Genomic DNA, 13,947 nt, shown 5'->3' on the forward strand with positions numbered 1-13,947 from the left:
GTTCTTGAACAAGACAGACCCAAAATATGGCCAGGACTGTAGTCTATGATCTCGTTTGCTACTTCAAGGTCATCCCGTAGCATATCTTGGTCAGCTAAGAGAAGCTGTTGCAACTCTCTGAGTCTCCTTGGAGCCAGTAACATATTGTCTTTTGCTTCAGAATAAAGCTGACTGAATGTTAATTGCAAAACTACATCTGTATTTATACCAAAATCTCATGACATTCGTAATCATTCGCAATCAATCTCATCATAATCGCTAATTGTTGTAATTAATTGTAAACATGTCGTAATCTGTCTCAAACGATTGTAAGTGATCTTACACGCTGTCGCGTTTAGTTGTAAATGTGTCGTAAAAAAGTCGCGCCCGTGTCGCTAATAGGGTCGCTAACAATCGCTATCTGTCGCAAAAGATCGCCATGTTCGCAAAATATTCCTGGTGTAAAATTGTTTTTTCGTAAGAAGTTCGTCTATTTGTCGTCAAAGTGTTGCTAATAATTCTCAAAGAGGTTGCAAACGATATTTTAATTTAAAAGTTCGCAAGAGTTCGCTGTCAAAATTGATCGCAAATGAGTCGCCTTGATTCGCCGTTATGTGTGACTGGGGCTTAAAATGACACAATTCCCTACATGTTTTTTTATAAAACCTATTAAGTTCATTAAAATCCTTATTAATTTTTTTCTGCTATATTTCCTCGTCTTCAACATACCCTTTTTTACCAATTATAATATGCATTTATGTTTTTCATTATTTTTGTATTTCATAATTCAGAAGTTATTTGCCAAAAAAAGTCACTCATGTAGAGGCAACCGTACTGTGGTCTGCTACCTCATAGATCTTTCTCAAATTTTACCTGAAGGTTCCCGTGGTCCCTAGTTTTGCATGTTCCATTTGAAGACTGAACGGAAAAAAACAAGACAGTCGATATGTAGCAATATTGAATGTGACATTTAAAGTTCGTTATTGCTATTTCTCAAAAAGGTCATGGATTTTTCTTAAATTTCACCTAAAAGTTTCCCAATGTCCTTAGTCGTGCATGATTGATCTGAAAACAAGATGGCCGACGGGCGCCTATTTTGAATCTGTCATTTCACGTTTGTTATCGCTATTTCTCAGATAATTTTGTATAGTTTTTTTTCAAATTTAAACTGATGGTTTCTTCAAGTCCCTACGTTGTGCATATTCCATTTCGAGAAATTAAAATGGCCAAACAGCAGTTATTTTGAATTTTGACAGTTGAAGACTGTTTTCCCTTTTTCTAAGAAAGTTTCTTCATTGTTCTTTCTCAAATTTTATTTCAGGTTCCCCTTTGTCTCTATTAGTGCAAGTTGTATTTTGAGACTGATCGAAAAAAAAGATCGCCGACAGGTCGCAATTTGAATTTGACAGTTGATGATCATTTTCCCTGTTTATCAGGGATCTTTCTCAAATTTCACCTGAACGTTTACTGTGATCCCTAGTTGTTCATATTCCAATTAAAGACTGGTCAGAAAATAGGAGTCTCACACAGTTGACACTTCAAAATTTATCTGTTACAGATTGTAAGCAATATTACTCAGAAAGGTCTTCCAAATATCCATAAAGATCATCTGATGGTGGGTGCCAATGTCCCTCTGTAATTTATTGTCCCTTCTTTTAAGCAAATTTGTTTTTCCTAATGCCCCCTTGACACTGCCTCACTTTTGGCCCTAAGTTGAGTGTTAGCCCCTTTGAGAAGCCATTGGGTTCTATTCCCGGGATGTCCTAATGGATACATTTGTATATGCCTGATTAAATTAGCACTATAAAGTCGGCATAAGGTTTGAGCTATTAAAAGGAGACAAAACACTGCTATACTACAGCCTTCCATGATACACACACACATCACATGCATTGCGCGCACAGGGGAGGCCTTCCTTAAAATGTATATTTTTTTTAAAGAGCAGTTGGTTAGATTTGTTTTACAACTACATTGTATATAAAATCACGTTTACCCTAGACGTTACCTCAAAGAAAGATATGCTTACATTTCACAATTCTGCTGCTGTTGACATTGATCTTACGGTGAGCATGGCTGTGTGGCTCTAGCAATCACACGTGTTGGTCGTTCTAGGCGAGTTGTAACAAATAATTTAATTGGTTTGAGTAGTATTGTTTAACATTCAATACACAGCCAAGGTCATTTAAAGATGGTCTCCCTTGTGTGTGAGAGCATTTGAATAGCGAATTGAAATAATTCGGGATCTTGTTCGATCATAATATACCGCCCGTGCAAACGACGATTGTTTATCACCTCCATAACCCCAAATGACTTGTGTGTGTCATGAGCTTGAGTATTGGTCTAATATAGCGTGACTTATCTCTTCCAGTGCATTTGTATTTCAGTTGCAATTATGGACATCACTGACCTCTAAATTAAAAGCAAATTCCGTGGGCAAAATCATACTGAAACAAACCAAATGAAATTTCAAACAGGAAAGAATTACTACCATAAATGGCTGAATGCTATCGTATACATGTAAGCGGTACCTAGTAATGAAGATGCGATTTGCAATACATCATTCCATATGCCATGGGACGTAATGCATATTTGATTGCCAAAGCAAGTCCTACCAAAAATAGTGCTACAAATGTTTTTTCTATAGATATACAGATATTTAATATTAAGATAACGTGGATTTTTTGTTATTGAAGTGGTGGTTAATATTCTATACTGAAGATACTTTGCTACACCAACCAAACTCGGGACAATATCCTTAAACTGACGCTGTGAAGCATAAACATAAACAACGACGGTTTATTGTTTCTGAATATGCGTATCAGGCCATGCCATTACTGCGCAGCACGAAAATGTTTCATTATATATTAAGACAATGGAAGCCTAGAAAGAGTATGCACTAAACATGGATTAATACTGTATACAGCAGCTTCTGGTTACCTAATATATAAGTATCAAGAAAATCTAAAATCAATAAAATCATGGATTAGTTTTGTATTTTGTATCTTATTAACACCATAGGGACATTTTATGACGGTGTCCTCGGATAAACGTACCACAGACGGGCGTTTTTCAGAGTGCAATCAAACTAAAATTCTACACCTGGAATCAGCAGAACTTGTAACATCATACCCTCAACGGACTTACTGGATTGATGACGTCCATAAATGACCATAGTTGTTGATCGCCTGTTAATCCATAAAAAAATCAACCAATAAAGCGTAGAAGCATAGCGCAGCATGTGTACCCATTTTATAGCCTTTGATGCCAGGGGAAGTAACCCATACATGAGAGCCAAACTAAAATCCCACAATGGCAGTATTGAGAGTAAACATACATAGAATTTACTAATCTCTGGGATTCAATCCCATAACTACATATGTACGACAACATTGTACAAGATTAAGATTGGATCTTACTATAATAAACCATTTTACACATTTATATTAGAAGTAAACAAGAATACATGTACATAGTTTACAGACATAAGATATAAAGTATATAGAGGATATTGAATGGTTTCCCATTTAATATAACATATAGTTCACGAGTATGACAGAATATCGATATTATCACGAGTGCGAAGCACGAGTGAAAAATATTGACATATTCTGTCATACGAGTGAAATATATGTTATATTTAACGGGAAACCATTCAATTTTCTTTTAATTGCATTTTATAAACTTAAAAACAAAATTAAAAAAAACTAGTCTGAATATTTCAGAAATAGAGCAAAATAACCAATTTATCGATCTCCGCTTCGTTTGAAAAAATCGGCAAGTTTCAACGAGGTGAATACAAAGGCCCGCTATCATTGGTCAAAAACGGAAAACTAATATTTTCACTGCAAAACCTTATATTTTCACTGCTCATCGCTGCAGTGAAAATATAAGTTTTATTAGTTTGATAAATTTCTATATTTCATTGGCAAAAATGCAATAAAACAATTTACCAGATTTTGGATTTGTTATTGTTTTCCTTGTTTTTGACTAGATCATAAAGTTTGAAGGCTACCAGGTTCCTTACAAAACCTCCATATTAAAATCACATCATACATTACAAAACATGACTTATTCATGATATTCATAATTTCACTTTTGATAAATTCTTCATTTTCTACTAAAAGTTTGTTGTCTACAACAAAATACCTGAGAAACAACGAATCCCGATTCATCATTTTGCAATAATGCTGATCATACTCGAAATACTTCTTGAGAGTGTAACAGAAAAACGACTTGATTGTATGCGATATATTATTAATATACACGTTCCAACTTTTTAAAAGTACAGAAGTACAACATCCAGAAGGTAATTATCATTTTTGCCATTACATCATCACGTACGTTATTATATAACTTATATATTCATGGGCACATATAATGAGCTACGTATATATAGATAAAATTGGCCATATATATAAATAGAAGAGATCGCGAATACATGTACAGCTAAAACCTATACTACTACTAAAAGAAATAATTTCTGTATCTAATGAGTATTTCCCAAACACGTATTCACAAATAGATGTATTACTCACAATCTTATTGTATTTATCAGGAATTGATGATTCTATCAGTTTGAATTGTGAATGAAGATCGTCGGCCGTCTGATCTGGAACTGACTGACCGGTAACAAAGACATCGTTTTCGAACTGACCGCTTAAACCCGACTGTTCTTACAGTTCGTACTTTTGTTTTTGTCAGTTTATGTAGGGTACAACCCGAATACCAAATGAGCTGTTAACACTTTTTCCTAATTCAAGCACATGTCAGTGATATTCCACTAACTAAATCAAAATGTTAATAAAACAAACTAAAAAAAAACATTATTAAAGTGCCTACATAGAAAGTATTCCATATCACGTGATTGTCATGTGATCCAGAAAACGACGGAATCAACTGCGACGTAATATATTAATTATTAAACATTTGGAAACAAATAACAAGTGAATACAAAACGTATATACGATTCACCGTGTTACATTTTTAGGTCATCTGACCCGAAGGGTGGGGATGACCAAAGCCAACGTGTTCCGTCCGTTGTCGTGTGCCGTTAGACTTTTACTCTCAAAACCGTATTTCTTCTTAATACCACAGTGAATGACTGCGAAATTTGGTTTGAAACATTATTGGGGAAAGCGAACATATTTTTATTAAAGATGCTGGTCTGACCCCTGGGGCCTTATTGGCGGGGCCCCAAAAGAGGAACTTTGGTGGAGTTTTGCTTTAAAACCCTACTCCTCCTTAACCCTTGGTTGAATTACTTTGGTGTGAAACATTATTGAGGGAGGGCGTTCATATTTTATATAAACGAGACTGATCTGACCGCTGTGACCTAATTAGCGGGGCCCCAAAAGGGAACTTTTGTGAATGTTGCTTGAAAACTCTGCTCCTCATTAACCCCTGTTTCTCCTTAACCCTTAAGTAGATTACAACCAAATTTGGCTTGAAACAAGATTTGGGAGGGCAGTGAACCCTATTGGTTGTGAAACATCTTTGGGGAGACCAATCATATTTTATATAAATGAGGCTGGTGTGACCCATGGGGCCCCAAGTGGCGAAGCCCCTCAAGTGGCATTCAACTGTAATTTTGCTTACTACATGATAATTATTCATTTTTTAGATGACTGTTAATGGCCTTTGTCCTCTTGTTCCAAGCTTTAGGTCGACGCCACAGCAACCTGTTATCTTGAAAATTACAAAAAATACTTTCTGCCAGCAAATCAATGTTCATACAATGCAAGGAAATCACAGTTAAAAGTTAAAAGGAATTCCAATAAATCGTTGCAATTAACAAACCGATCTAATAAAGCTACGAAAAATCATTTCATACATATCCTTTTTAGTTAAAACAATGATCTGCACAACAAGAAGAACAAGCCTAACAAACGCCGACATCTCATTATCTTTTATAGACGCTGTAGGTTCACTACCGATTTAAGAAAGGTACGAAAATTATAGTTCTTTCCTTTAGCCGAATGTTCGATATTCTCCTTCCTTATTCTTGGTTCTCAGCCTCCTTCTCGGTCTCAGATTCAGTATATGTTGTGACGTCACTATGCTGTCTACGCAACTGCTCTCCAGTGATTCATACATTGGGATATATTGTAATATTTCAATTTCTACTCAAGTTGGACTCAATGAAACTACCAAACTTAATCTGTTTCATTTGCCCATGAATTTGACCAGATTAACACTGATAAGTGCGTATGAATACCTAGACAAAATCCTTCCGCGGAACGATTTCACTTTTTCTACATTGTTATTATAAACATGGAATAATTATTAAAATTATCAAATTCATAATGTATTCTTGTATTTTATGAAAGACCAAATGTGCTAAATACTTCTATTTTCACAAAATAATGCTGTTTTTTAATCCTAAAATGGCGGACTATTTTACACGACCGACTCGACATGCACAATCCGGAACTCCTCGGGCTTTTCCCCATTTGGACTTGCACAAGCTTCGAGACATTTTAAATATCTAGACCGACTTTTTTTATTCGAAAAAAAACAACAAATTGAAATATAAGGATTGAATCTTGATTTGGTCGATTTCATGGGGTCATGAATTGAGTTGCTCTTGAGACAAATTCAGCATGAACTGCTTCGCAGTTTATTAAATTTGTCTCAAGAGCAACTCAATTCATGACCCCATGAAATCGACCAAATCAAGATTCAATCCTTAAGTGAAGTGTCATCTCTGACTACATCGTCTATCCATCGACGCTTACTCTGACTTTCTGTGGAAGGAAATCATTGTACACATTCCAGACACGATCGTCGGATTCTTCAGTTCCATCCGTGTCGGATCGTTCACTGACGTCATTATATGAGTTTTAAAAATAAAGACTCGAGATCCGATAGCTATGAAATGTTCTTTTATGGACCTGTGTATATACTCTGATCGCTCCACAGCTTTCCTTTTCAATGCTGCCTCTGCTAGTCTTCCAGATTCCGACATAGAGTGATGATGTGATTCAATCCACTCATCCACGTTCCAGTGACGTTATATTGAGGTCCTCTGAATACATGATCAATCAGTAATTTTTGATCCCGTTGCAACATGATACACGTTGAAGCCTGTGGTTTTTCGTTGAAATTATAGACCAATTCTGGTAGGTACTCCCTCCAGTTTTGCTTTTTTTGCCAATGGTAAAGTCTTTAACATAAATGCATTGGTCTTTTAAAGCGTTTACATTGCATGTTTCCATTTGGATCGTATGGAATTGTTCGAGATTTCGTGACATTGTTAATATCTAATGATTCTTTGATGATATTATTTCTAAAAACTTCTCTTTTACAAAACATTTGCCACTTACGTTATCTTCTAATCTTGGTCGAAATAGTCAAGGAAAACAATGGCAATAACAAACACGTTCTCTCTGCTAACTGACCCTTTCTCGGACTGCCTTAAGCTCATAACAACTACCTCAATAGGTTGGAAGACTAAAAGATGCGCTATTGGTGGCTTGACTGTTGGTACGAACGTTTTTGTGACCATGCAATGCTCACACTATTTTATTAACTTTTGGACGTCGCTCTCAAATCTAAGCCAATAACACTGCTTCATAACTAACGACACAATGCGCTCTATTTGGTGACATGAACAATTATGCAACAATTCCCCGAATTGGATTCTTCATTAATTCGGGAGTTACAAAACTTGTTTTTGCCAACTTCCGGGTCCATAAATTGTATCGTAAAATTTCATTATCCTCAATCCGTCTACCGCATTTCCGTAGTTAGCTAGTCATAAATGTTCATTAGGTCAACAAATTGCGAGTAAAATTGATGAGTAAAATGAGCAAAACACCAAACAAAATCAAGGAATTGAAAGATATTAATTTGTAAATGGAAAATTCGTACACTCACGTCTAGTTTAAAATGAAAAAGGGGATATGTTTTGAAAAGAACTTTTAGGCCTAATATGCTGCTGTTAACTCTCACCTGTAAGTTGTAGATCAAAGCAATCCAATACAATATGTTTATTGGTAAATGGTTCATTGCACGCGATGCACTGAGGCTGGTCCTCACGCTTCAATAAGTAGGAATGCGTTATATATGTATGACACATCCTTAGACGATCAAGGACAACCTCGTCTCGGTATTTAAAATCAGTTAGTAGAAGTGATAATGCCGCTTTTGCAGCGCGATGTGCTTATTCATTACCGGTTAATTCAATATATCAATGTTACTTTAATGTGTTCGAGGGTGAGGCAGATAGCTGGGCTTCTGCAGAGCATGATAAGGGTGTATCTGTCGTAACCATGGCTTCCGCTTCCTTATGATCGTCCTTAAAGTCATCAATGATTCAAAGCCACTGTAGTTTGACTGTAGGTCCAAGAAGGAGGAACGAAAGTATAAGGAACAGTGGCGGCTTTAATTGTGTCACGAAGAGAAAGATCAGTTATTGAAAATTTTAAAGACTATTGAGGAATTCCAATTGGTCTAAATGATACAAATGTGTCGACATAAATTTGTCAGTTTCTAAAAGAGACGACATGCGTATTCCAAACGATGGAATACATTTTGGTTCTTGGAAACAAATCGTTATAATTTGGATCGAATACGACAGACTAGGCATGGTTTGATAAATTCGATTTTAATTGATGTGTGTATTGCAATGACGGATTATTACGCCGATGATATAGTGTAAATGCATTTGCCTGTACGCAGAGACTCGCAGATTGTGCGGTTTTGAAGGCACATAGAGCGAGTCTCTGACCCTGATTATGTAAAATATCCAATATTTTCAGATGTGATTTTTTAGCGGAACCTTGGCCAATTGAACCGTAGTCCAATTTTGATATAATAAGTGCTCTATGAAGTTTTCGCACAACTTTCCTATGACTAGTGGACACTACCTTTATAGTGTTTTAAGGCATTTAGCTTTAATGTGTCTGATATTTGGAAAAAAACGAGTGTTCAACAACAGGAATGAATGTACCATCGAGAAAGAGATTTTCATCGTCGTATGGTGTGCGAAGCTGACAAAAATGCATACTCACCGTTTTAGATTTAAACCACTTGAAGCCGTTATCGCTTGCCAAAGTTTATAATTCATTCAAACATTGCTGTGATTATCTTTCACTAATATTCATATTTTTTCTTCTTTTTTTTCTGTTGGTTTTTTTATGACATATAAAAAAAGTAATCAACAAATGAAGAACCCTACAAAGAACAAGGTTTTGACTAAATTTGTTAATTTTAATCCCAAAATTTGTAAGAGAGAGACTACTTCCCTGCGGTACACCTACGAGTATTTCCTGTTCATGGATATCATAAAGCGTCGTTTCGTTCAGTGCTTGAAATGTTCTTTCCGATAAAAAGTTCGAAATAATATTTGTCAAACTACATCGAATACCTATGTCATGGAGATCTTTTATTATTCCGTATTTCCATATTGTGTCATATCCTTTTCAAATCGAAGAAGACGGTAACAAGTGGCTTATTCTTCGTTTTCACAACGTCTGTCCTTTTTTTTTTTTTTTTTTAACAGGGACCAATAGACATCTCCCGTTGTGCCCAACACCTAGTACGGACAACGACACAGACTTCAGGACTCGCACAATGAAATCAGCCAATCAACTGGTGTTTCCACAGAACCAAGTCCCTGAAGAAAATGTGTATGTGTTTCTTGAGCTTGTAGCTGTTCTCCTGAGTAAATAAACATATGAAATGGGTACTTTATATACTCGAGAATAAAGAGTAAGGTGTTGATTTTGGAAAAGCAATACTATACACTCCTACAAAAATAGAATGACATAATATTCCAGGTGTAAAAAGGCATGGATTCCCCAGGTGGGGATCCCAAGTGTATTGCAAATGCCAGGGTTACTGTCTTTCGAGCACCGTGTGCTGTTATTTGCCTTCAAAACTTACCAATTGCATATGTCCCCAATACGAAGTTGGAGACATATTCTTTTGCTCTGTTCCTTATTCTTATTTTCATTGATTCTTCTCATTTTTCCGTCGTGGGGGTTTCTGAAGCTATTCTCAAAAACTGCTGGCAGGACCGTCATGAAACTTCACAGACATGCTCATGTGGGGCGAGGGTTTGCACGCATGTTGTTTTTTGTTTTTTTGTTTTTTTTTGCGATCGGAAATTCAGTATGGCCGTCAAAGCCATTTCCGTTTTGGATTCTGTCTCCAATTTCGGTACAAAAATGGTACCTAGGGGTTTTTAGTGATGCTGAATAACGTGGTAACATTTTTTGTAAGTTAGGTTCCCACGGTAACAAATTAATGTCTCTGATTGGCCCAAATTAGATATTGTCCGATTTTGATGAAATTTAGTATGTATGTACATCATTGGACAACGGTCACTCTCGTTATCTCACTTTTACGTTTTAATAAAATGACTGCTATTTCCTGGTCTGTGATTGGTTCAAATAAAGATATTGACCCATTTCAATGAAAATTGGTATATAATGGATCGTGAGGTATGCCGAGCACAATGGCACGACTGCGGGGCCTTTGCGGGACTTCTGCAATGGTTTCCGTTTACAATTAGTTCTTGTTTGATATGCATTTCACATCATTTGAACTTCAACTTGAACGAATGAAGGCACGGAATCACTTGTAATAACATATAGTACAATATTTTAATGTGTGAGCCCTTCAATCTTAGCGGGGAGGGGGTCACAAAATGTGAATAAAACAAAATCTTATACAATACGTTATAAACAAGATTTTATGTCGCAAACACACCGACATGCATATGTAGGATAGCACAGTGGCTTTGCAATAATACCCAATCCATATATGTAGTGCACACACGTGTGAGTGTGTAAATGTAGACGAGATGCGTAAATATGATACAAGTCCGTGAGCATTAGTGCGGAATGTATGTGTACTTTAAGATCGTGGTCTTTACAAACACAGTATTTGACGGTTATAGCCTACCGGCATCAATATTTATGATCCAAGATGGACATCGTGTAATGATTTCAAAATATACAACAAAAATCTGATTCAATTTCCGACAAAAATATTCAGAATCACTATCAGTGTCTGTAGTTTATGCATGTTTTCGTGATTTTATCATAGGCTTTCTAATTTTGCGTTAAAACTTCGGCCGTCGACGCCTTCGTAGTTGTGGTAGTTTGCTTGGATCGGTTTTTGGCTCCAGTTTCCGTACACGCCCTACCTACTGCCTAAACGAAAATGAAATATATATATAAAAAAAAAACACACACATCATTTTGGCAAACTCTTCTTTTTGACCTGATTTCTTTTCTATTATAATCACCTTTAATCATTTGTCCGTCGACTGTACGCATCCATCCGTAAGCAATTATTGTTGGCGCTGTTTCTGAAATTTTGAAGAGATCTGTTTATTAAAATTTAGATAAAGAGAATGTCAATGTTAGGATTTTAAGTGACAACCGAAAGAAAACTCCATTGTTTATTACTGACTGATAATATATATTTCAAAATAAAAATGAAATTATTTCTGATATGTACCTTATTTAATTGTCCTCAATAATCTCTTGTATTATAAGTTTTGATAGTTTTGCGGAGAGCGTTTCCCTATCTGTTAGATTTCACTGCTCTAGTACAACGCCCTGGCTTTCCGGGAGGGAGGTAATTGATGTTTTCTTTGATCTTTAAACAATTTTCCCAAGATGAAGTGTGTACTTGATATACTCATGTTAACAGGAGAATTACTCGTCTGCCGAAAGGGACTTTTTGGGTCTTTCTAAGGTGGGGGTGATTAATTTGAATAAATGGAGTTCAAATTTCTAACTAAAATCAAGAAAACAAACAAGCCCCACACTATTGACTGTCAAGTCACAACACAAAAAAGGGTAGTACGACGTCCTGTAATGTTCCGTATGTCTAGATATAAGTCTATTCTATAGTGAATGGCAAGTGTCTATACTTGTATAGAAGCAAACCATAGACGCTTAAAAACACACAGGTGAAACGCACTTGGAGTACGTGTGTATAACTGTCCCTCGTAGGTCATTTGGTCATGGTCGGCTGCCTACAACATAGCCCAAAGCTCAAAGAAAAGACATCACAGATCACAAACACATGCTTGGGTGAATCTCACTGGTCCTCTCTTAGGGCTCTATTGAAACCGAGAGGATTATATTGATGTCTTACAGTTCAGGGCCAGCAGTTTATTTCATACCCTGCAACGACACAAAACTATACATTAATAGTCATACATTTAACGTTACAAATACAGGCACTACGGATTGCGATTACACACAATTTACACTGTAAAATATGTACGTATAACTGGAACAAATACTACTCTCTCTCTCTCTCTCTCTCTCTCTCTCTCTCTCTCTCTCTCTCTCTCTCATTAATTTAGTATCAGACCAGACCACGTGATCGTCATATGATCCAGACAGCTTACGGAATCTAGTGCAACATACAACATACAACAACAAATAAATAAATAAAAAGTAGGTAAAATTCACTTAATAACATCAATAGAAACATTATTACACTTTTTAGTATTATAAAGTGGCTTTTATTTCAGGAAAATCAAACCAAATCTGTTGATTTGAATTCAAATGAGTGTCATTATTCTCCGCAGAATCCTGTATAATTGCACCCGTTATTTTTACTGGCAATAAAGCATGCTGTATATTGGTACTGTAATCGCTTTTACAGGACATGATTCAATTTTATTTCAATACATGCCTTGTTCACTGTTTATCCACATGTCTTGAAGTTTTTTTAAAGATAAATAAACTGCGCCGTTGCTTTTAAAAGCGTGCAATTGAAGAGAATGCCAAGATATGCTGACACGTTTTAGATGATAAAACGTAACCCTACATGCTTTGCCCCAACAAAGTGACACACCAATCATTAAGTTACACATGCTACTTCATGCATTTTACCAAGTAATGAAGTGAAACACAAGAAGAAATCACTGTCTCATGCTGATGTTAGTATAATAACCCGGGAGAGATGTCGCATTAATGTGCCTGCGACACGATATTCAGGTGTCAGTAAATTTGACCCGGAGAAATGTTGCATCAATGCGCTTGCGAATAGCATGCCGTTGTCAGTAAAATGTACGGAGGAGAGAGATGTCAAGTAAATTTGCCTGCGACATGACATTCCGATGTCGGTAAATGGGAATGAGAAATGCTTTGTCAGTAGGTCTGCAGCAAGCAAAACTTTCGAGTAAAATGGATCTGAACAATGGTACTAAACCCTGCACTACCCACGTGCATATTATCAAGAAAAAACGTGTTTTAAGAGATAAACACATACTATTATATACTGTTAAATGAATTTAAGTGTCGTATTTGGATAACATGGATACAACAATTTGGGACATCCTTCTTCAAATGAGGTCACTCATCGACATGTGTGTAGTATCAACACACTGAAAGGTCGTATCATGTATGTTGATATCTACTCATACCATTCCATCAAACGGAGTTAGTACAGATTGTAAATACTTTGGCTTGTCTCGCATTCCTTAATCCACATATTCACACATTCCTTAAATACGTGATATACAAATATTTTATAATGGGCGAAAACTATTTACTTTGCTTCAGTCTGCTCAACCAGACGGAACAAAACAACTCTCAACTGCTGCAGGGGTAAACATTCATTTCAAAGCACATGGTTGCTTATCAAATAGTCTTCCGCCTCAAAGTTCCGCACAATATAGTGCATGCAATTACATTATCAGAAATATCAATATGATAATTGAGTTACTAGGTATGTTGTATGATAAAATACATTTGTGATTTCAAGCGTCAATCCTGATTATGTGATTGGTATACAAATATTTAAATCACCAAACGAGCAACACCATTGTAAATCAGTGATTATAATGTCGCTATAATACAATCGTCCAAGTGAAGAATGCTTTAATATTTTTCGCATGTCTTTAGAAAGTGACACGAATGCTTCAGATCTTTAAAATATTATAATTGGATGTCATCAAAGATGTCTTAAGCCTGTATAATAAAAAAAGCCGGCGAT

This window comes from Pecten maximus, chromosome 1 (assembly GCF_902652985.1).
Source record: "Pecten maximus chromosome 1, xPecMax1.1, whole genome shotgun sequence".
In the NCBI taxonomy this organism is placed as follows: Eukaryota; Metazoa; Mollusca; class Bivalvia; order Pectinida; family Pectinidae; genus Pecten; species Pecten maximus.